The sequence below is a fragment of the Pelobates fuscus genome, chromosome 1 (assembly GCF_036172605.1).
Source record: "Pelobates fuscus isolate aPelFus1 chromosome 1, aPelFus1.pri, whole genome shotgun sequence".
Classification (NCBI taxonomy): domain Eukaryota; kingdom Metazoa; phylum Chordata; class Amphibia; order Anura; family Pelobatidae; genus Pelobates; species Pelobates fuscus.
Window position 1 is genome coordinate 256,466,152 of NC_086317.1, and position 21,265 is coordinate 256,487,416.

At 40.5% G+C, this 21,265-nt stretch overlaps 1 non-coding gene across 1 annotated transcript; it reads left to right on the plus strand.

Annotated features, from left to right (window-relative positions):
- The first annotated feature begins 12,550 nt into the window (after nt 1-12,550).
- Nucleotides 12,551-12,640, plus strand: LOC134576831 (Z30 small nucleolar RNA). Its single transcript, XR_010085879.1, has one exon. It is a non-coding gene; the product is annotated as a Z30 small nucleolar RNA (small nucleolar RNA).
- Nucleotides 12,641-21,265: the final 8,625 nt, after the last annotated feature.

The following is a 21,265-nucleotide window of genomic DNA, read 5'->3' on the forward strand; positions in this document are numbered from 1 at the left end:
TTTTTAAGATAGTAAGGTATAACGAGTCGAGATATCAGCATTTGTGTATTGATTAATTAGTACGTCGTTCAACATGGCTTAAAAGTTAGGTGTACAGTACGCTGGGACAGTAAGGATAGATATAAATCACGTTCGCGTTAGGCTGTACTTTATAGCTATTATGCATAGGAAGACATATCTAGGTTACATACTGTTAAGGAGTATATGGTAAGCGGTATTCGTTAGGCTATACAGCTAATCATGCTTTTCTATGTGGTAGACAAAGTACGCTTGAATCTTGTAAAATTCGCTTATATTGTAGAGTAACATCGCTGTACTAATTAGACAAACTCGTGGGTTAACTTTGCTTGGGTAACCTGTTCTGTTTGTGCTAATGCTAAGGACTTAGAGTAACATTGACTTTCAGTGTATTGGTTAAGCAGATAAACCAGGTCTAAGTATGGCAAGTATAAAGTGCTGTTTAACCATTGAGATATTTAGCATAAAAGTGTAAATAAGAGTGCTGCTAGATAATATTAGAGTGTCCACCCCATGTTGGGCCAATGTAGCTAGTCATGCTTCCTTGCCGGGAAGCCGGGCGATCCGTCTGTTTGCCGTGCGGCCTGCCGTAGTGGGATGAGCGGATTGACGTCTTTGGCGGTAAATGCAGTCCCATGAGGTGTCCGTGCAGGGAAACAATCTTCCACCCAGGGCCGTGTGTTGTCCAGCCTGATGCCTGCCTTGTACAGGGGGAGAGACCCAGTAAGGTGACTTTACGTTGTCTGGCAGTTTGTTCCAGCCCCTCTGCGGTGAGATAAGTGGCTTAGTAGGGCAAATCAGGGCCTTAAAACATTGTCCCTTGGTGCGGTCAGTACCTTCTGATGATGTGGGTAGTTGTGCTGCACCTCCCAGGCTTGTGGTACCTTGGTGCTTATTCGCCGGTTCCTGCTCGTTCAGGGTCTGCAGGCTGCCTGTGTAGCAAGAGGGGGATGCGTCCGGCAGAGTCGCCTGCCACGCGGTCTCCGCCATTTTGGAAGCGGCAAGTTCGTGGCACTCCGGTGGGACACAGGGTGGGGGCCGGGATCACCCCCGCCGAACTTGGCCAATTTTTATTTGTGTGTTTTTACTGCAGTTATTTGAAGGAATACCTAGTCTCTGTGGCTTTGGAGAGCATACAAAAAGTCTCTGAAAAGAGGCCCTCAGATTTTGAAAAGCCCATGGCTGGAAATAATTGTAGTATTGATTTCAATCAGTCTATTTTCATACTACATTTTCTCTTCCGTTTTGATTTTTTTTTAATAAAGCTACATATGACATTGAAGCAGTCAGGTAGACTAGTAATAACACATTATGCGAATAATATTTGAGTTCATTAAAATGTTCAAATAAAAAAGGTAAAACATACAAATGATCTCCAGAGGACTCCACTGATGTTGAAGTGTTGACGAAGTTGTTTGAAGACCTCAGGGGCATTCTGCATAAGATTACAATCCAAGTTAAAAGGCAATCCATCTCAAACATACTATAAAAAATGCTACGGTTTTTGTTTGGCAATCGAAAACATTATTACTTCTGACAGGTAACCGTTTGCTCAAAAGACATCTCTAGGAGCCATCAGAAAAACATGCAATGTTGTTATGGTGCTTCAACAAATCCTTTAAAATATATTAAAATCATTTTGGATTGAGGCTATAGTTCTTTTTTCCTCTAATAGGAACGGCCAGTGATTTACATTTTCTACTGCCCTGGTCCAAGCTAATAAAAAAAGAAAAGAAAGACAAAACGTAGCTTTGCAACTTTTAGTATTATGCTAACATGATCTAACATGTCCAGAAACTTTAATGCCCTGGGAAAAAGTACAACACTTATATTCCTGGGCTACCATATGGTCTCAAAAGGCAACATAGACCCAACAAACAAATCTGGCAAACTGAAATGGGCAAGCCCTATATTGACCCTGTAACTTTATAAGACACCCTAAAACCTGCACATGAGGGTACTCTTTTACTTGGGAGACTTCGCTGAACACAAATATTAGTGTTTTAAAAACATAAAACATATCACAGCGATGATATTGCCAGCGAAAGTGACGTGTTTTGCATTTTTCACACACAAATGGGACTTTCACTGATGATATAATTGTTGTAAAATGTTTTACGGTTTTGAAACACTTATATTTGTGTTCAGCAAAGTGTCCAGAGTATAACCGTACTCCCCATGTGCAGGTTTTAGTGTTCGTGTTTTTGAAAATTACAGGGTCAAATATAATTGCCCATTTAATTTTTTTTATTGAAATTTGCCAAATTGCTTACCTGAACATGCATACATTATAGGGTGCTGCTGGGGCCTAAATATACAAAATTCAAAATCTTAGAAATTGTAATAGTTTTATTTAAAAACACCTCACCTAGGCAAAAAAAAATGGCCAAGAATGGGGTACATTGACACTGTGGCAGGCTTATGCAATATACGATCATATAATGTAACTAAACCCCCATTATTTTTTGCCTAGGTGAGGTGTTTTTAAATAAAACTATTACAATTTCTAAGATTTGAAATCATTGTTTAGTGAATAAGAGAGTGCGCTGGATAGTGTAATTTATATACACACACACACACACACTTTTATTTCCTATATGTGTATATTATAAAATAATTAAAGCATTTTATAATATATTATACATTTGTAATGCATATATGATCGCATTAGAAGTGTATTTTGAGATATATGTATATATATCTCAAAATACACTTCTAATGCGATCATATATATATGTATAATATATGTATAATATGTTCTAAAATGCTTTAATTATTTTATAATATATTTTATTATTATTATTATTATTATTTTTTTTTTTAACACCTATTAGGTGGCTGGGGGACTGCTTGAGAGCTCATCATGCCCGACATTATTCTGTATCCTCTAATCCTCCTGCTTATTGATATTACCAAACAGAGAGAAAGCACATATTTCCAAAAGAGACATTCCAGATACCAAAAGCACTTCAGATTGTTTAAAAGGTCCCCCTTACTTGTAATGTTTTTTTTTTTATAAAATGGGATGGGAACACCCACTGGCTATCAAGCTGACAGCCAGGAGGAATACCTGTCTCAGTACGAGAATTGTACTTCTTTTGTAGTGGGTATTCTCATGTAAAGAATATGATTTACATTCTCCACATTTAATCCCACTGAGTACTTTTAATGTCTTTATGCAATGGTGTGTTTTGTCATTTTGGTAGCATTTGGAAAAGAGTATTTCTTTTGATAGTATTTGCTAATTACTGTTTGTTTTTTTTCAGTTGAGCTTATTAGCTCCCGCCATTCTTCATCACTAGGAAATGGAAATAATTGTAGCCAATACACTGGCTATGTATTGCAGGGCTCAACCTCTGTGAGCCAATTGCAGTTTGCAGCAGGCGGTCACTTCCAGCAGTAGAGGCAATACCCAGTGGATCCGATATTAGCAGTCATTCCATGTACTAGTTATGGTGGACCAAGACCTCTCTTCCCCTATTGTAAGTAGTTAAACCAGTCAATAATTGTAGCCTTGTTTTTGATGTGTCAATATGAAGGTAAGCACAAACCATTGTGTAGCAAACACAAGTAAGAGAACAGGAAAAATAGTGGATTGGCAGTAAATAGTGTGGACACAGCCAGCCTCAAAGTGGGAGCAGGTAGCAAGATAGCATCCCGGTCATATTCCGGCTCCCAGCATCATTAAACAGCGCGAGGGAGCAGAGGAGCTGCAGGAAAATCACTCCCTCGCATGCTGAATCAGCTGACCACCTCGACACACCCAAGGGCAGCAAGCCAGCTACAACGGTCCCTGAGCCGGCCGCCTCCATACAACCCTGGGCGCCCAGCTCCATTGTTTGCCCAGCCGGCCGCTTTAGGTAAAAGGCTGACAAATTCCAGGTGCCAGGGCAAAATTTCTAGTCACCATGGCGACCTGGGATTTGTCGACCCCTGCATAAGCATGTGTGTGAATTATATGAAGAGCAGTTCTAGTACACGGAATATCTTGAGACAATATTGTGGACACTACTCAGCCCCTCCTGATTCATAGATTTGCCCCTTCTCCGCTCTGCCAGTGACCTTCTCCTGTCCGCTGCTCACACCCTTACAGCTTACTCGCGCTTGCAGGACTTTTCGTGGGCGACTCCATTCTTTTGGAACAGCCTGCCTACCCCCATCAGACTCTCACCTAGTCTTTAATTGTTTAAGAAGTCCCTCAAAACACAAATGTTCAGAAATGCTTATGGACTCCCATTGTAACGGTCTCTTGCTCTCCTAAAGAGCCTTACTCCTCTCTCACCTACAGCTCTGCTCCTTTCCCCCCCTTGTTTGGTAGCGGTCAGCCTTGCTGCCCTGTTGTGTATTTGTACCCCACCTCATCTAGACTGTAAGCTCATTTGAGCAGGGTCCACATCTACCTATTGTTCCTGTGTCACTGTGTAAATGTCTCGTGTATTGTAATGTCTCATGTAAATGTTTCATAATATTGTAAAGCGTTGCGGAATTAGTTGGCACTATATAAATGCTACTACTAATAATAATGCAGATTAGCTCCTTTTATTAATTTTATACTTCCCTCCACTAAACACAATACAATGCAATTACTGTAAAAGCACATACAGAGTTGACAGAAATTGAATGGTCATCATTCAACTAAAGTGAGAGTTCCTCATTAAAATATACATTTGGGATAATGTCAATTAGATATGCAATATTGGCCTATGCAATCAATGTTAGATTTGATATTAATCTCATCCCCTGACTTACCTCAACATTTTGCAGTAGTTTTATTTTGCCCTTCTCTGATCGTTGATTCAAAACTAGAAAAAATTAAAAAAAATCTCTATTTATCCAAAACATTAAAAATTCAAAGCATGTTTACGCATCAATATTTCTATATTATTTTTAATCCACAAACCCATGCATGCTAAAATTGCATGTTTTCCCATCAAGAGGGAGACATAAGCGCATTACAAATTTGCACAGCACTTCATTATTGTATAGGTTGTATATTTAACCCCGTAGTGACCAGACCATTTTTCAATTTTCTTACCGTTAAGGACCAGGGCTGTTTTTACATTTCTGTGGTGTTTGTGTTTAGCTGTAATTTTCCTCTTACTCATTTACTGTACCCACACATATTATACACAGTTTTTCTCGCCATTAAATAGTCTTTCTAAAGATACCATTATTTTCATCATATCACATAATTTACTATAATTTTTTTTTTTTATATAAATTATGAAGAAAAAAAAAAAGTTTAGTTTATGTTCTTAGCACTTTTGAGCAATCTGCACTGATGACCTTTTAGTATTTTGTACCTGGGGCTTCAGATATTTAGATTGAGCCTAGATTAGAACACCCATGAAGGTGTTACATAGGAGATAGAGGGTTACCTCAGAGAGAAAGCTACTTGTTGGGATATTTTTGTGGTTTGGGGAGAGGTTCTCATTTATGGGTTTAGCATTGCTGAATTGTATCCCCTTACATTTTTTTGGGGGGGTGTTGTTACTCCCCTTGGGGTCACTGCTCCATTGCTATCCCTACCTACTTACACTCCCCTTCACCCCCCTTTTTCCCTTTCTCTCCCTGCTTCTATTCCCTGAGCTGTGCATAGTTTAGTATACTGTCCCCCTTTTTTTCTGTGAGGACTTTTCTTTATTAGGCTAATTGTTAGACGTTTTTCTATGCTACATCTCTCTCTTTATGAGAATCTTTCTATTTCTGTTTGGTCCCAGTTTTTAAGATTACTGTTGAGATTGGACTGGGTCCTTCCCTTATTGGCTATCTTCTAGTAAGATATCCTTTTGGGTATTTTTTACTTTTAAGTAGGACATTGCTGTGCCAAAATATATATGTGACGAGACCAATCTCGCCACATTGCATTGGAGGAGCCTGGTTGCCCGCCTGTTGCCCTGTGACTATGGACCCTGGGAGATTTGGCCTGTTCAATTCAGTATGATAGAAGTTATGTATTTTTGTATCCTTTTGTGTTTTACTGGTAACATGTGCTCAATGGAGTCTGCCTCTATCCCTGGATATAATTGGGTTATTTTCCCCATTGTCTCCAGGATAGAGGGCTCTGTAAAACCGGTTTAGGCCAGATAGTCATGCTGCCAGCCAGGCCCACAAAAGATACTTTACTAACTTCTGAACCCCTGGTCTGATTCATGCCATTTTTTGATATGTTGTTCCCCTGAATGGATTTATGTGAATGTGATGTATATTTTAGAAGTTATGATGAATATGCTGTAAAAACTGTATTTTTCCTGCCTGTGATAAATTACATTAACCCATTGTATTCAGTAATAATATCACAGGCAGAGGGGAGGATTTTATGTGTTTGTGCTGGGTGTGTTTTATGTTTTACTGTACGGGATTGGTTTACATGTTGTCCCTCCCTGTGGGATGTCCCCTTGCATGGGGACTTGCATAAAAGTCTGTGAGTGTTATTAAAACAGACCACTGCTTTACCCTCAACACGGAGCTCTGTCTCGTCTTTGGGGGAGGGGAGGATTTACTGTATGCTGTTAGAGACCGATTGCCAGGAGTGTAAGCTGATTGTATGCTTTTCTTGTTAGTCTGGTTCCAGCTCCGGAGTTGGAGTGCCATATCCAGTTCGGGAGTTTGGTGTTCTGCAGTAGCTGTGCCTGTGTCTCTGGAAGGGGAAGATCTTTTAAATGGTGGTTTAACCCCTTGATGCCCGGGGTGCCGTTACAATATATTTTTAAAATGTATCATTAGTGACATTGTAACACTGTTATAGGTCATAAATCTCTGAATCACACCTCACATGTACAGATTTTTTTTAAAGTAGACAACCCAGGGTATTCAATATGGGGTATGTCCAAGTCTTTTGTAGTAGCTATTTAGTCACAAACACTGGCCAAAGTTAGCCAGTTTATATTTGTGTGTGTGTTAAAAATGCAAAAAACAATTATGAACGCTAACTTTTGCCAGAGTTTGTGACCAAGTGGCTTCTAAAAAAATACTGAACATGTCTTTTGCAAATGGTACGTCATCATGGGTGTAATTCTAATTACTGGGCTACCATACGCTCTCAAAGGCAACATTACCAATCTGGCAAATTTTAATGTGAAAAACAAAATGGAAAATCAAGTCTTATATTTGACCCTGTAACTTTCAAAAACACCATAAAACCTGTACATGGGGGGTACAGTTATACTCTGGAGACTTCGCTGAACACAAATATTAGTGATATCAGTGAAAGTGCAGTTTGTGTGAAAAATGCAAAAAAACACGTTCATTCCAAGTATTTTGATATAAATATATATTAATATCAAAATACAGTTAGAATAAAATTACACATTTTTTTATATAGTTATATATATATACACACACACGTAATTTTACTCTAAGTATTTTTATATTAATATGTGTATGTATTAATTTAAAAAAAATACACTTAGTATGACATTATATAGAAGATATATACAACCTTCATGCTGCCAAGGTTTTTATTTTAACTATTTGCAAGCACGACTGGCATATACCCCATATTTCAATAATTTACCTGGCTAAATAATTTGATTTATTTAGGAGATTTGCATGCCTATGGACAAGATCCAGTTTAACTTCAGTGTTGTATATGCAAATCCTATATTTTACATAGAATTTGCATGTAAACCATACATTTTACATAGAATACGCATGTAAAAAGAATTGATTTTAAACCAGACATTGAATGCTAACAACCCAACAGTACTCATTTGTTTGGAATTTGAATCAGATTTGGTTTTGTAAATATGGGAATTGCAAATCCAGTCAATTAGGAACAAATTTGCAGGGTTATTCACTAAAGTGAGAATTTTCTTGGAATTCAAAGTGAATTTCAAATTTGACTACCCAAATCCAAAAAAAGTTGTTTAAAAAAAAAAAAGAAAAAATGAATAATAATTGTTTAGCAAATACTTCTCAATTAAAAGAAAAAAAGGTATGCATACAATTAGCTATTTATTTTTTATTTGGGGTATATCTAAAACAGCTTGCAAAAGTTGCAAATCTCATGCCTGAATACATTGGCGTACACATGACCTATGGGGCCCCGGTGCGAAAATTGATCCGTGGGCCCCCCCGCACGCTTACTCTGCGCAGGCCGGGGCCGCAACACATGGCAGCGGGCACCTGGTCGCAGGGGTTGCGACCGCGGTATGTACACCAGTGCATGCAGATGCACACACACTTAACCCCTTAATGACCAAACTTCTGTAATAAAAGGGAATGTCATGTGTCCTTAAGGGGTTAAAAGACCACTGCAGACACCCAGATCACATCAGCTCAATGAAGTGGTATGGGTGTCAGGTCCCTCTAGTTTTAACCCTGCAGCTAAAAGCATAGCAGTTTCAGAGAAACTGCTATGTTTCACTGAGGGTTAATCCAGCCTCTAGCGGCTGTCTCACTGACAGCCGCTAGAGGAGCTTCCGCGATTCTAAGACACTGAAAGTCCATAGAAAGCATTGAGTAATGCTTTCCTATGGGCGGTTTGAATGCGCGCACGGCTCTTGCCGTGCATTCGCATTGGGAGCTGAGCGGCGGAGGGATCCCCAGCGCCAAGGGAGTCCGGCGCTGGAGAAAGGTAAGTGCTGAAGACACACACATACTCTCACGAACAGATGCATACACACTAGCTAACAGACACACACATTTACTGACAGAGACACACTCAGCGACAGACATACATACACACTCACTTACAAAACATACACTCTCACTGACAAACACACACTCACTAACAGACATCAAACAGACTCACTAACACAAACACACTCAGTAACTGACACACACAGTAACACACTCACTGACACTCACTAGCAGACACACACTCACTGACACTAACACTAACACACACACTAACACTCAGAGTAACACTAACACACACACACACTAACACTCAGAGTAACACTAACACACACACACACTAACACTCAGAGTAACACTAACACACACACACACTAACACTCAGAGTAACACTAACACACACACACACACTAACACTCAGAGTAACACTAACACACACACACACTAACACTCACACTAACACACACACTCACACTAACACACACACTAACACACACACCAACACTAACACACACACCAACACTAACACACACACCAACACTAACACACACACCAACACTAACACACACACCAACACTAACACACACACCAACACTAACACACACACCAACACTAACACACACACCAACACTAACACACTAACACACACACTAACACTAACACATACACTAACACTAACACACACTCTAACACTAACACACACTCTAACACTAACACACACACTAACACACACACTAACACTAACACACACACTAACACTAACACACACACTAACACACTAACACACACACTAACACTAACACACACACTAACACTAACACACACACTAACACTAACACACTAACACTAACACACTAACACACACACTAACACACTAACACACACACACTAACACTCAGAGTAACACTAACACTCAGAGTAACACTAACACTCAGAGTAACACTAACACTCAGAGTAACACTAACACTCAGAGTAACACTAACACTCAGAGTAACACTAACACTCAGAGTAACACTAACACTCACAGTAACACTAACACTCACAGTAACACTAACACTCACAGTAACACTAACACTCACAGTAACACTAACACTCAGAGTAACACTAACACTCACAGTAACACTCAGAGTAACACTAACACACTAACACACACACACTAACACATTATTTTTTAATTTAATCCCCCCAGCCTCCTTACCTTTTGGAGTGCTGAGGGGATTCCCTGGGGTCCAGTGGTGCTGCTGGGCTCCTGGGGGACCGGTCACCCGGCGGGCAGGCAGGCTGGCCGGTGCGCGAGGGAGCACTCTCCCCTGAGTGCTTCCTCTTCAGCTCCCTCGCGCGCCGCGTACTGATATCGGCGCCGGAAGATGACGTAATCTTCCGGCTCCGGTATCATTGCGGTGCGCGAGGGAGCTGAAGAGGAAGCACTCAGGGGAGAGTGCTCCCTCGCGCACCGGCCAGCCTGCCTGCCGGGTGTAAGCAGGGCCAGCCTCGGGGGGCCCGGAGGTGGCCGGCTCCTGGGCCCCCCCGGAGAAGAGGCTGGCCCAGAGCATACATACCGGGTCGCAGGGGCGGCCGGGCCCGGTCGCAGCCGCGACCCCTGCGACCCTGGTATGTACGCCACTGCCTGAATAATTTGTTTAAGGTCTGATTATAAATGAAACCATTTTGTTTCATGTAGGTTGTGTGAGTCACAGTCGGGAGGTGTGCATAGGGAAGCAGAAACCGAAACTAAAGGGATTTAACTCCTAAATGGCAGAGGATTGAGCAGTGAGGCTGCAGAGGCATGATCTATACACCAAAACTGCTTCATTAAGCTAAAGTTGTTTTGGTACTTAGAGTATTCCTTTAAATTTCAGATCATTATCTCTTTAGTGAAACCAATTGGTATTTAGTAAAAAAAAAAAACTGAAAGTATCCCTTTCATAAAATAAGTATATTTTTTGGCCAAAGTCAATTGCCATCAAAAACGTCCCTTCCAAGTCCCACAACCCTTATTTACCCCCATTACATACCGTTATTTGTTTTTCTTTAGCTGGTGCAGCATGAATTTCTGAGTCTCTATTGTGTGGTGTGTGGTGTGTATTTTGTTTATCTGGTTGCACAGCTAGTGGTCACATTCTGTGGTTTGTCCATTTAACCCCTTAAGGACACACCATGTGTGACATGTCATCATTCCCTTTTGTCAGATTCCGTGCCCATCAGATGACACAGCCCGCTGACAACAACAATAACTTACTCGGTGTCGCACAGTGTGCGCGCTGTGTATCAGCCGGTGACAGCTTGCGGAAACCGGGCAGGCGCGGTCAGCTCTCGCTCCCAGTTGTCAGATTTGATTTTAGCGCGCTGGGATCGCGCACAGCTACTTCTGGTTTAGAGGCGGGGCTAGTGTCCAACTTCGGCCATGTACCGGCCTGGCCAATCACGTGTCGCCGTGCGGGGGGCGGGTATGATGTATAGCGGGGAGGGAGAGGCCATGCTGGTTATAAGCCGTGTCGGTCGCACGTGGTGTGATGGCTGGGAGTAACGCGGAGCTGGGCAAAGGTGAGCGACTGGTCATGGGTTATATTTGTATTATTTTACTGAAATACATTGCTGTGAATGGCAAACGGCTGTGGCTGAGCTGGGCTACACTGGGAGTGTAATGGAGGCGGCATTGGGGATTAAATCCCATTGATTGTTAGCTGGGGGTTAGGGCCTATGGGAGTCATAGTTTGTAAGTTAAATCGTGTCCTGGATCTTCCTGAATCGCTGGATCTGTATGGGACGGGGTAGGCAGCCTTTTTTATTAGCACTGTGCCAAAATAAGCTCTCTATCCATTGACGCTCCGGGACGCGGTCCTGGCTTTTATTTTTTTAGATTATGTGTATGTTGTAATGTGCTTGTTATTCATCAATAGTTTGTAGTATACAATATTACAAACTACTCCCGAGCGTGTACTGTACAATAATAGAACACATATTTGTGTGTTCTACCGTTGTACAGTACACGTTCATGAGTAGCTTGTAATATTGTATACCTATAAATGTGTGCTGTGATTTGATCACACTTTGTGTGTTTTTGTATATATGGGGCTGCTTTTGATATTGTGTGTGTGTGTGGTCTGTTTGCATGAGGGTGAGCCTTCTTCTGTGGGGACTTGGCAGGTACCGGTCAAGGGCAGGAGCTGCTGTTGGCTGCTCTAATCCAGTTGGGATTCATGTCCTCCAGTGCTGTGTATCAAAGTGCTGCAGTGCATAAACTGGGGATTGTCCCCCACTCGGTAGCTCTAGCAAATAATTGAAGTTCCACTTGATCTTATGAGGGGGCGGGGCGGGGGGGGGGGGGGGCGGGACCGATTTGTAAAAGTCTCTATTGGGTACAATGGAGTAGGTTTTCCCCTCGATTTGCAGAATAGCCTGCAAAAGTTTACTTGGAATCCATCGCAATGATTGCTGATTCCCATACCTCCATTTGATGTCATATGGGCTTTGCACAGTCCTCTCCCAATGATTGGCCCATTTTCATGGCACAGAACGAATCCACAGGCTGACGAGGGGGAGGCAGTAGACACGGGAGGTTAATTTCATGCAAAAAAATAATGCAAGAAGTGTAGGTATGGGGAAAACAACCCCTTTGCAGGCACTCTGATTGCAAGGGGAAGGTGAACCAGACGGCGCTAGAAAGGGCAGTTTACTAAAAAGACACAGATTAAGAATTCATGTACTCTCATTCAACAATGTAGAATATGCATGAAGGCATATACATAGATATAATGTTAAAATATATTTCTTCACATAAGAAGCACTCAAGGGACTTTGCAATTATTAAAAAAACACTATCAGAAAAATTAATTTTACTGAAAAAATTCAAGTAGCCTAGTACACAATGGTGGGTGGGGGTATTTGCATGAGGTTGGATAAGGACATGGATTTACCTAACTCATAACTGACATTTACTTTCAATCCCTTCAGCAGTGATGAGCCAGATAAAATCTGACCTGGTATTGCTAGATTACATGCACTGACCAGGATATGATCACTTAATCTTCTCTCTGAGCTGAATATTGTTAACAAGATTGCCAGTCTTGACTATAAGGGAATGAGAGTTTTGATTATACACCTACTAAAGTCGCTGATGTATTTGCTAATGTAAACAGGACTGAATTTTCAGCAAAATAACTGCTTGTTTTGGTTTTGTTGTTTTTTTTTTTTGCCACTGTTTTTTTATTTTATTTTTCTAATGTGCCCTTTTCCCTTGTCCTAAAACATCCAGGTTTTGTTGGATCTGTGTTCCAGGACATCTGCATGTGCTTGTTTCCAGTATATTGTAGTACATGTGCTGAACAGGAGACGAATGAAGTTTTTCTTAGAGGCATTATTACTCTACATCCATAAGGTGAGTTATTATAAGTTAACAATCCTCTAGCTAATGAGATAAGCAGTGTTCTTCATTTACAATTTTTGTTCCTTGCCTATCATTCAAGACATCCCTTAAAGGGAACCCCTATAGTGCAGTGACTTTAATTTATATTCTGTTGTAATCTCTGTCCTCCTTCCTTTGCTGGTAAAAAGTTAAGTGAACCTATTTGAACACAAGTAGTGTCCCTGGATACATTGTCTGTGCTTCTCCTGAATACACTGATCCTGAAGAATTGGCTTGGTTGCTGGTAAATAAGTGTCAGTGTCCAAGCTGGTTGAGGTTTATAAGGATTATACATCTGACATAACACAATAGTGAGGCAAGCACTTATTTTAAAAAGCTTTTGTGAAATATTTTAAGTACCACCAGCCTTGGATGGGATCTCATAGAGCATGATGGGTGTTTGCAAAAGCAAGCAACCTCTTGCACTGAAACTGATAGGCCATACTTTCAAACAGAGTGGCTTGTTAATGTGAGTATATTTGTACTGCCACTGTTGGCAATAATCTTCTACTTGCCTTGTTGCAAAGCATCCCCCTGGTCAAATGCATAATTTGTTGCCTAGAGACACTTTTACTAACATACTACCCAGTTTTGCTTGCTTCCTCTTTGTAGCATCTGTAAAAACAGTCACTTCGGATTCGTTCTAGAAATATACAGCTTTTATGAAATGGTCGTATTGATTGCATTTGGGTTTCAGAAGAGATCGAAGACAAATGTCTTATGGTAAAGTTCAAATTTGACAAATTGTGTTTTGAGGACTATGGTCTTGTATGTTCCTGTGACTTAGACTTATGGAAGTACCAGGAGTTGAAGATAGACACCATTAGAACAATGGCTTCCACAAATCAAACTACTTTTAAAGTATGATTTTGTTTTTCTTTCTCTGTATTTTCTAATCTATTGTAAGGAAGATGTTGACACCATGGTTTATATGCATTTTATAAAAATTACATACAATAGTTTGTTTTATTTGGTGTGGGTTTAGAGGATACCACACAGGTGTTAGTGTTATACTACTGGAATTTTTTTAACACCATTTTGTTTAAATATATGCATTTTCTGTAGTATATTATATAGAAACTCTTCAATAAATCAATTTAATCTTATGTTTGTTCTTTTTGTCTTTATTTATTCTGGCTTGCTATTTTAGGTGCAGATTTTAGGATAACCCTAGGCAGTGAGATGCTCAAAGTTGCATAATTACTGCAGAGCTCAAAATTTCAACCCACTTTACTTTAAACCTCCCTTTCCTACGCCTGGCATTTCAAAGAGGTGTAGAAACATACTGATCATATACCAGCCCACATCCAGCACCACTAAAGGCAGTTCCTGCCTGCATGTAGAGTTAAGACGTCCTGTGCTTGCTGATACCCTGTCCACATCAAGCAGTGGAGAGCAGCTTTTGTATATTGCTCTTGGCATAGGACGTGACCTTTTTGACCTCTGACTACCATTAATTGTCGTGGTTTACAGTGCTTGGAAAGTAAGTGGAATCAAATACTACAAAAAATATTTATTTATTAAAGCATTTGACACCCAGACTAGTGGCAGTGCATCTTTAGGGATATCAACTTCTTTCTCTGCAAAATAGGTAAGACTGCATGGGGAAAAAAAATCTCAACGATTAGTGCACTTTAGTGCCAAATTGAAACAGGAAGGTCTTGAAGACTCTGTATTTATATACCCAGTCACAACTAGGCAGTTGGGTGTTCAGCTCTGTCGTAGCTGTGTTCTCACCAGCCCTCCAGTATATCCTGAGGCCTTACAATGGAAGTCTTTTTTTGCTTTAGGTCTTTTTCTTCTGTTTAGTTGGGTATTTGTCGTTCTAGTATGTCATATCCTAAACCCTGTAGTAAAATGAACATGTCTGTCCAAGTTCAAACGCCTTATCTGTACATCCTGCAGTCAGCCTGTGTCTGATGTTTCTTGTTTTGGTTCCAGTCTCCAACAAACTTTGAGCTAAGGAAAGCAACTTATCAAGTGGCTCAGTCATCTGTAACCCCTGTATCGGACTTTAAGTGCCAGTCTGGGGAATTTGCAGAATTGGTACGTGTTTCTCTGAAAATAAGACCGGGTCTTATATTAATTTTAGTCACAAAAAACCCACTAGGGCTTATTTTCAGGGTAGGGCTTATTTATTTACGGTAAAGGTATGTACATTGAACCCCCCCTTTAATAAATCCACCCCTCCTCTAATTAATCCACCCCCTCTAATTAATCCACCCCCAGACATAAAATATCTACTCACAGTTCAAAGAGTCCGACCACTGGGTGCCTCACCGCCCGGAATGGATCCTTCCGCTGAAGATCCGTGAAGGCAGACTGACGGCGCTGCGCACGTCGTCATCACGCTGCGCGATGACGCGACCCGCAACGCTCCTCCCCCTCCTCATAGAAGAAGGAAGTCCCGCCGGGCCGCAAAGGTAAAATGCCTAGGTCTTATTTTCGGGGTAGGGCTTATATTGCAGCCCACCCCGAAAATTCGGCTAGGGCTTATTTTCGGGGTAGGTCTTATTTTCAGGGAAACACGGTAAAACCCCAATGGTGGTAATGTTGGGGAGGGCATGTAAAGGTAAAATTTATTTACCTGAACCTGTCCCTTGCATTTTCTTCTGGCGCTTCAGTTCCAGGAGCCATCGTCACTGATTTATTTATTTTTTTTTTTTTTTTTTTTTTTTTTTTTATTCGGCAAACCAGAAGTAGATCTTATGGCCTCGCTTCAACAGGAAAGACAAGAAATTTGCCTCAAGCAACGGCTCAGACAATCCAGATTTCCTAGATGCCTCATCAATTCCCTGGTTTCAAAGAGTTTTACAGATTATCTGCAACAAGGCAAAAGTAATCACAATATCTTTCTCGTCCAAGAGAAGTTGTTTTCTCTTATGACCCTATCAAAAGGAACACTCTGGCTTTCACTACTCTAGCTCATATATGCAAAGCAGCTGCATGTTCTATCCAGATTTGCAAAACCTTACTGGTTAGACTTATAGGCCTCAGAGAACAGTTTGTGGGTGCAGGGTGACTCAAGTAGTTGTGAGGTTTTCCTGGCATAAAATGATTGCTTGTTAATACCTAGTGTTGCACTGTCTCTAAAGGGAATAGACAAGTTTGTTTTTTTCCTTAAGATTAGAAGCAGTGCTTCAAACAATTTAGAGATCCTCTTGAACAAGCTCTTGCATATTTAGAATTGCAAACAGCTATTTTCTGTCTTTTTTAACCCCTTAAGGACACATGACGTGTGACATGTCATGATTCCCTTTTATTCCAGAAGTTTGGTCCTTAAGGGGTTAAGAATCTATGAATAAGCCTAATAGATGCCAAATCTTTGACCATGAAATGAATGAGGGCCAAAACTTGTACTTTAAGGGATGAGACACTAAGGCCTGAGTCGAAACCGGATTAGTGGAATGGATGACCAATCATCCTCATAATCCCTTGACAAGCACCGTTGTAAACATTTTTGCCAGATCCTAAGGTAAATCCTGGTGGTAGAATTTTGAGTTGAAGAAAGGAGGGTGTCACAGATGGAATCTGAAATACCCTGCTCTTTGAGAACTACCCTTGCAGCAGCCAAACCGTCAATCGCAACATCCTCAATGTTGCTATAGGGACGTCTGTGTTTTCCAGTAAGGTAGGAGAGCAAGGAATAAATCGATGAGAGACCGCCATCTGATTGATTTCTGAAAATCAGCTCCTTTTTGGCCAGCATGGGAGAATTGGTAAAATCCTTGCCTTGTCTGCATGTATTTTTTTGAACAATCCGAGCTATTAACACAACTGGAGGGAAGATGTACGTCATCTTGAATTTCCAAGGTATTGATAATCCGTCACAAACTAGAGGGAGCTCCTTTTTCACAATGGAAGCAACATTTTTTACTTTTGTGTTCTGCCTGTTAGCCATAAGGTCCATTTCTGGTAGACCAAACCTTCTGACTAGCATCTTGAATGTTTGAGGATGAAGGGACCATTCAGTCTGTGATCATCATTACCTGCTCAGATTGTCTGCTACTATGATGTGTGATCCTTTTATGTAGGTTGCTGAAATTGACTAATTCTATGAGTCCAAGACATGATGTGTTCACAGAGCCTTTGGAGGGATTTTGTACTGCCTTGACGGTTTAGGTAAGATACAGTAGTGAGACAGTCAATACTGAAGATATAACATCATTCAGCAAACAAACCATGTAATGGCTACAAATAATCATATAGTACATTTATACTATACATTACTCAATTCCATACAATGGAAATCTGCAAAACCTGATTATCCATTCAGTAAATAACAATGCAGATTCTGTTAAACGACCACTATGAGCACCCAGACCTCTTCAGCTCAATGAAGTGGTCTGGATGCCAGGTCCCTCTAAGGTTAACCCTGCAGCTGAAAACATAGCAGTTTCAGAAAAACTGCTGTTTACAATAGGGTTAATCCAGCCTTTTAGTAGCTGTTTCATTGACTGTCGCTAGAGGCGCTTCTCACAGTGAGAAGAGCTGGATGTTCATAGGAAACCATTGAGAAATGCTTTCATATGGGCTGTTTGAATGCGTGCACGTGGCTCTTGCCGCACATGCAGATCTGCCGTCGGCAGGGGGTGGAGTGTTCCCTGGCGCTGGAGAAAGGTAAGTGGCTGAAGAGGTTAACACATTCAGCCCGACGGGAGGGGGGGCGACCTAACGACTCTATAGTGCCAGGAAAACAAGTTAGTTTTTCTGACACTGTAGTGGTTATTTAAGGTGTTTTTTTTTTTTTTTTTAATATATACAGTGCTGTCCATTTTGGTGCAGGAGAAGGTAATATCCCTATTTTTGCACAGCCTCTAATCTTAAGCAAAATACTTTCTGTTTATATAAAATGTAAGTACCGTATATACTCGAGTATAAGCCGAGCTTTTCAGCACTTTTTTTGTGCTGAAAAACCCCAACTCTGCTTATACTCGAGTTAATACTCTGTATTATGGCAATTTGCATTGCCATAATACAGACCGGGGCTGTGGGGGCTGTCAGAGCTGTAACTTACCTGTCCTGCAGCTCCTGTCAGCTTCCTCCTCCGCGCCGTCCGTTCAGCACCTCGGTCAGCTCCCAGTGTAAGTTCTCGCGAGACTTATAGTGGGAGCTGACAGGAGCTGCAGGACAGGTAAGTTACAGCTCCCTGCCAGCCCCCCTCTCCCCCCACTGAGCTACCAATCCCACTGGACCACCAGGGAGTAAGAGCCCCCCTCCCTGGCCAGCTAGCAAGCAGGGAGGGGGGACGAAAAAACTAATAATAATAATAAAAAAAAAAAATTAAAAAATAATAATTAATCAAATGATTAATAATATAACAATCAAAATGCCCACCCCCACCAACACATACTCATACGCGCACACACTGTAAATAATATTCAATTAATAATTTTTTTAGGATCTAATTTTATTTAGAAATTTACCAGTAGCTGCTGCATTTCCCACCCTAGTCTTATACTCGAGTCAATACGTTTTCCCAGTTTTTGGGGGTAAAATTAGGGGCCTCGGCTTATATTCGGGTCGGCTTATACTCGAGTATATACGGTAAGTGTGCAACTAAATATACGCTGCCTTTTGTATAACAAGGCAACACTTCGGTCTCTCTGTTGGGGTGGAAAGTGTATCCAAATTATGTTGATGTTACAAAGGTGTAAGTATCCATGTTTAAGTGGCATATGCTCTTTTTGTAACTCTGCACCACTTTGACAGCTCTCTGCCTGATGGGCATTAAACTAATGCAGCTGAGACTACATGTGATGGAGAGGTTGTGCCAGTTGGCTTTAATGAGGGAATAGGTAGCCATGACCAGTCAATATTGACTCCTACACACATACCATTTCCATCAACATTGTCAAAGCAGATACATGTTATAATTTTGAATGTGTATAAACAGGAACATGGCCAAGTTGCAAGGGATTAGGAGTGCATGGTGGAAGGAATAAAGTAGATTTAAAAATAAACTATTTACATTGGTACAATACATTTCAGCTATGCTAATGATAAGGTGTTGATACAGATCCACGAAAAGGTACAAACTGAAAGCAGTTGATTTTTAAAAGAAAAATCTTGTTCTTTTAATGGAACCTACAAGTGCAAAGCCAGACATTTTAGAATAAGGAACCAACATGAAATGTATTACATTAAGAGGGGGTTCAGTTAAAGATAACATTAAAGGAACACTATAGCGTTAAATACAAACCTGTATTCCTAACGTTTGAGTGTTGGTCTACCTAATTTGATCATTTTGATTGCAATACTAGTGATCTCAGCCACACCAATCCTTCCTCATAGGGATTGTGAGGCTAGTGCACATGCGTGACAATCACTGTGCTGCAGACATCATAGAGATGCATTGAATAAAAGAGTCTTCATGTGTAGTGTTCAGCATATCTATGCAGATTAGGGGGGAGGCTGAACGTTGGCCCTGCAATCTTTGTAGGACCATATCCAGGAAGTCCCACTAGAGGTGGCATTGGGCTGGAGTGTCATAAAGGGCAGTGTTTAACTGTTCAGCCTGCAGGGACAAGATCTTTGCCCCAGAACCAGTGCACAAGCTGTAGTGGTTCTAACCCTGTTGAGTCCCTTCAAATGGGAAAAAAAAACTTTGGGACAATCAGACCGCAAACTAGGCAACAGTCTGCAATGCTGCCATTGTAAAGTTTAGTATGACACAATCATGCACAAAAAGGTTGAGTCACAATCAAATTCTAATTTTGCCTCTCCATAAATCAATGGTAAGACCCCACCTTGAATATGCAGTGCAATTTTTGAAACCAGTTTTAAAAAAAATATTACAGAACTAGAAAAACTATAGAGGTTGTGTATAAAATGAATAAAGGGAATGATGATATTAGTTATCAAGGGACTAGGAAAACGTTTTCTTTATTTAAAAAAAAAAAGTGTCTAAACCTTAGCCTTAGTTGTGTTATTTTTTTTTACATGGGCCCAGCAGTATACCCTATAAGAGAATGTTGGGAAATAGGTTAAATGAACAATACAATTTTCATCATCCCACAATACCCAATTAGAGGCCCTACATTTAGTCATAGAATACGTTGGACAGCATTTTGGAGTCAAGGTCACCAGTTGAAAAATGATTCAGCATACAATGTAGCTCCACTCAGCCACTCTGACAGGTAGGATGCTCAAGTGAGATTGTAGCTTTCACTGTATGTAGAGGTAGACTATGATTTCTAATCCATTCTGTTCAGAAAGCTGGGGATTGGACAATCAAGATATGCCTTTACTCCACCAAAGTCCCCTTGACCTTAGCTTGTGATTTAAACCTGCAGCCAGGGAGGTGATATTGATCTAGGGTGGACGTTCCATGTATAAGCCCTATGATGGAGGGTAGCAGCTAGATTCATACATACCAGAGCTGAAGCATGCCGTAGATCCTTTTCTTTTTCTTAAGTCTTCAGTTTTTCACAACTGGTAATGTCTATGAAATGCATAACTTAAATATGTAAAACAAAAATAAATGTAGTATACAAATGAAACGACTAATATAAATACACGATTCTTAAGCGTGATAAATAGTAATTGCTGGCAGAGAAACCTGTTTTTGAGGCAGATAAGATACCAATTTGTAGCAATAACCATATATAATAAACAGGGACGTGGCAAATACCAGTCCCAACTCAGCTGTGGTTGTAGTAAGTGCATACACATGAAATAACATAATAGAAGTTAACAATTTTAATGACCGCAAAACAGTAGATAGGAACAATTGTGCATTTTACTATCATTGTTATAACAGTGATGTTGGAATGTCTTATACAGCAGCAAGTCTCCATATAAGGAATTATTAAAAGACCTAAGCACCATAACCACTGTGTGGTGTTACACTGCAGATGCTGTTTCTCCGTTCTAGATCGAACCATTTTCCAATGATTTGACAAAAATTAAGGCCTCCTGTTATTTTGTTAAAGTGGAATTTTTACTTTCATGTTTAACAATATTATATTACATTAACTGTTATAGGTTGAGCACATGAACATGTGAAAAGTGGAAAATCCACATTAGCAATAGGCAAGCAGTCCATGGATACCTGAGGGTAACCACTACAGCCCTGCAGCACCGTAACCAATACAACATCACATTGTGATTATGATGCTTAGACTGCCCCTTAACAATTTGGGATTAGCCAAAGCACTTAAGCCAATGAATTAAATTAAGAACTATAACAATTTTAGGCCAAAGTGATAACTGTATGGTTTAATTCTGCATATAAGTTTAATAGGTCACATGTATGGAAAT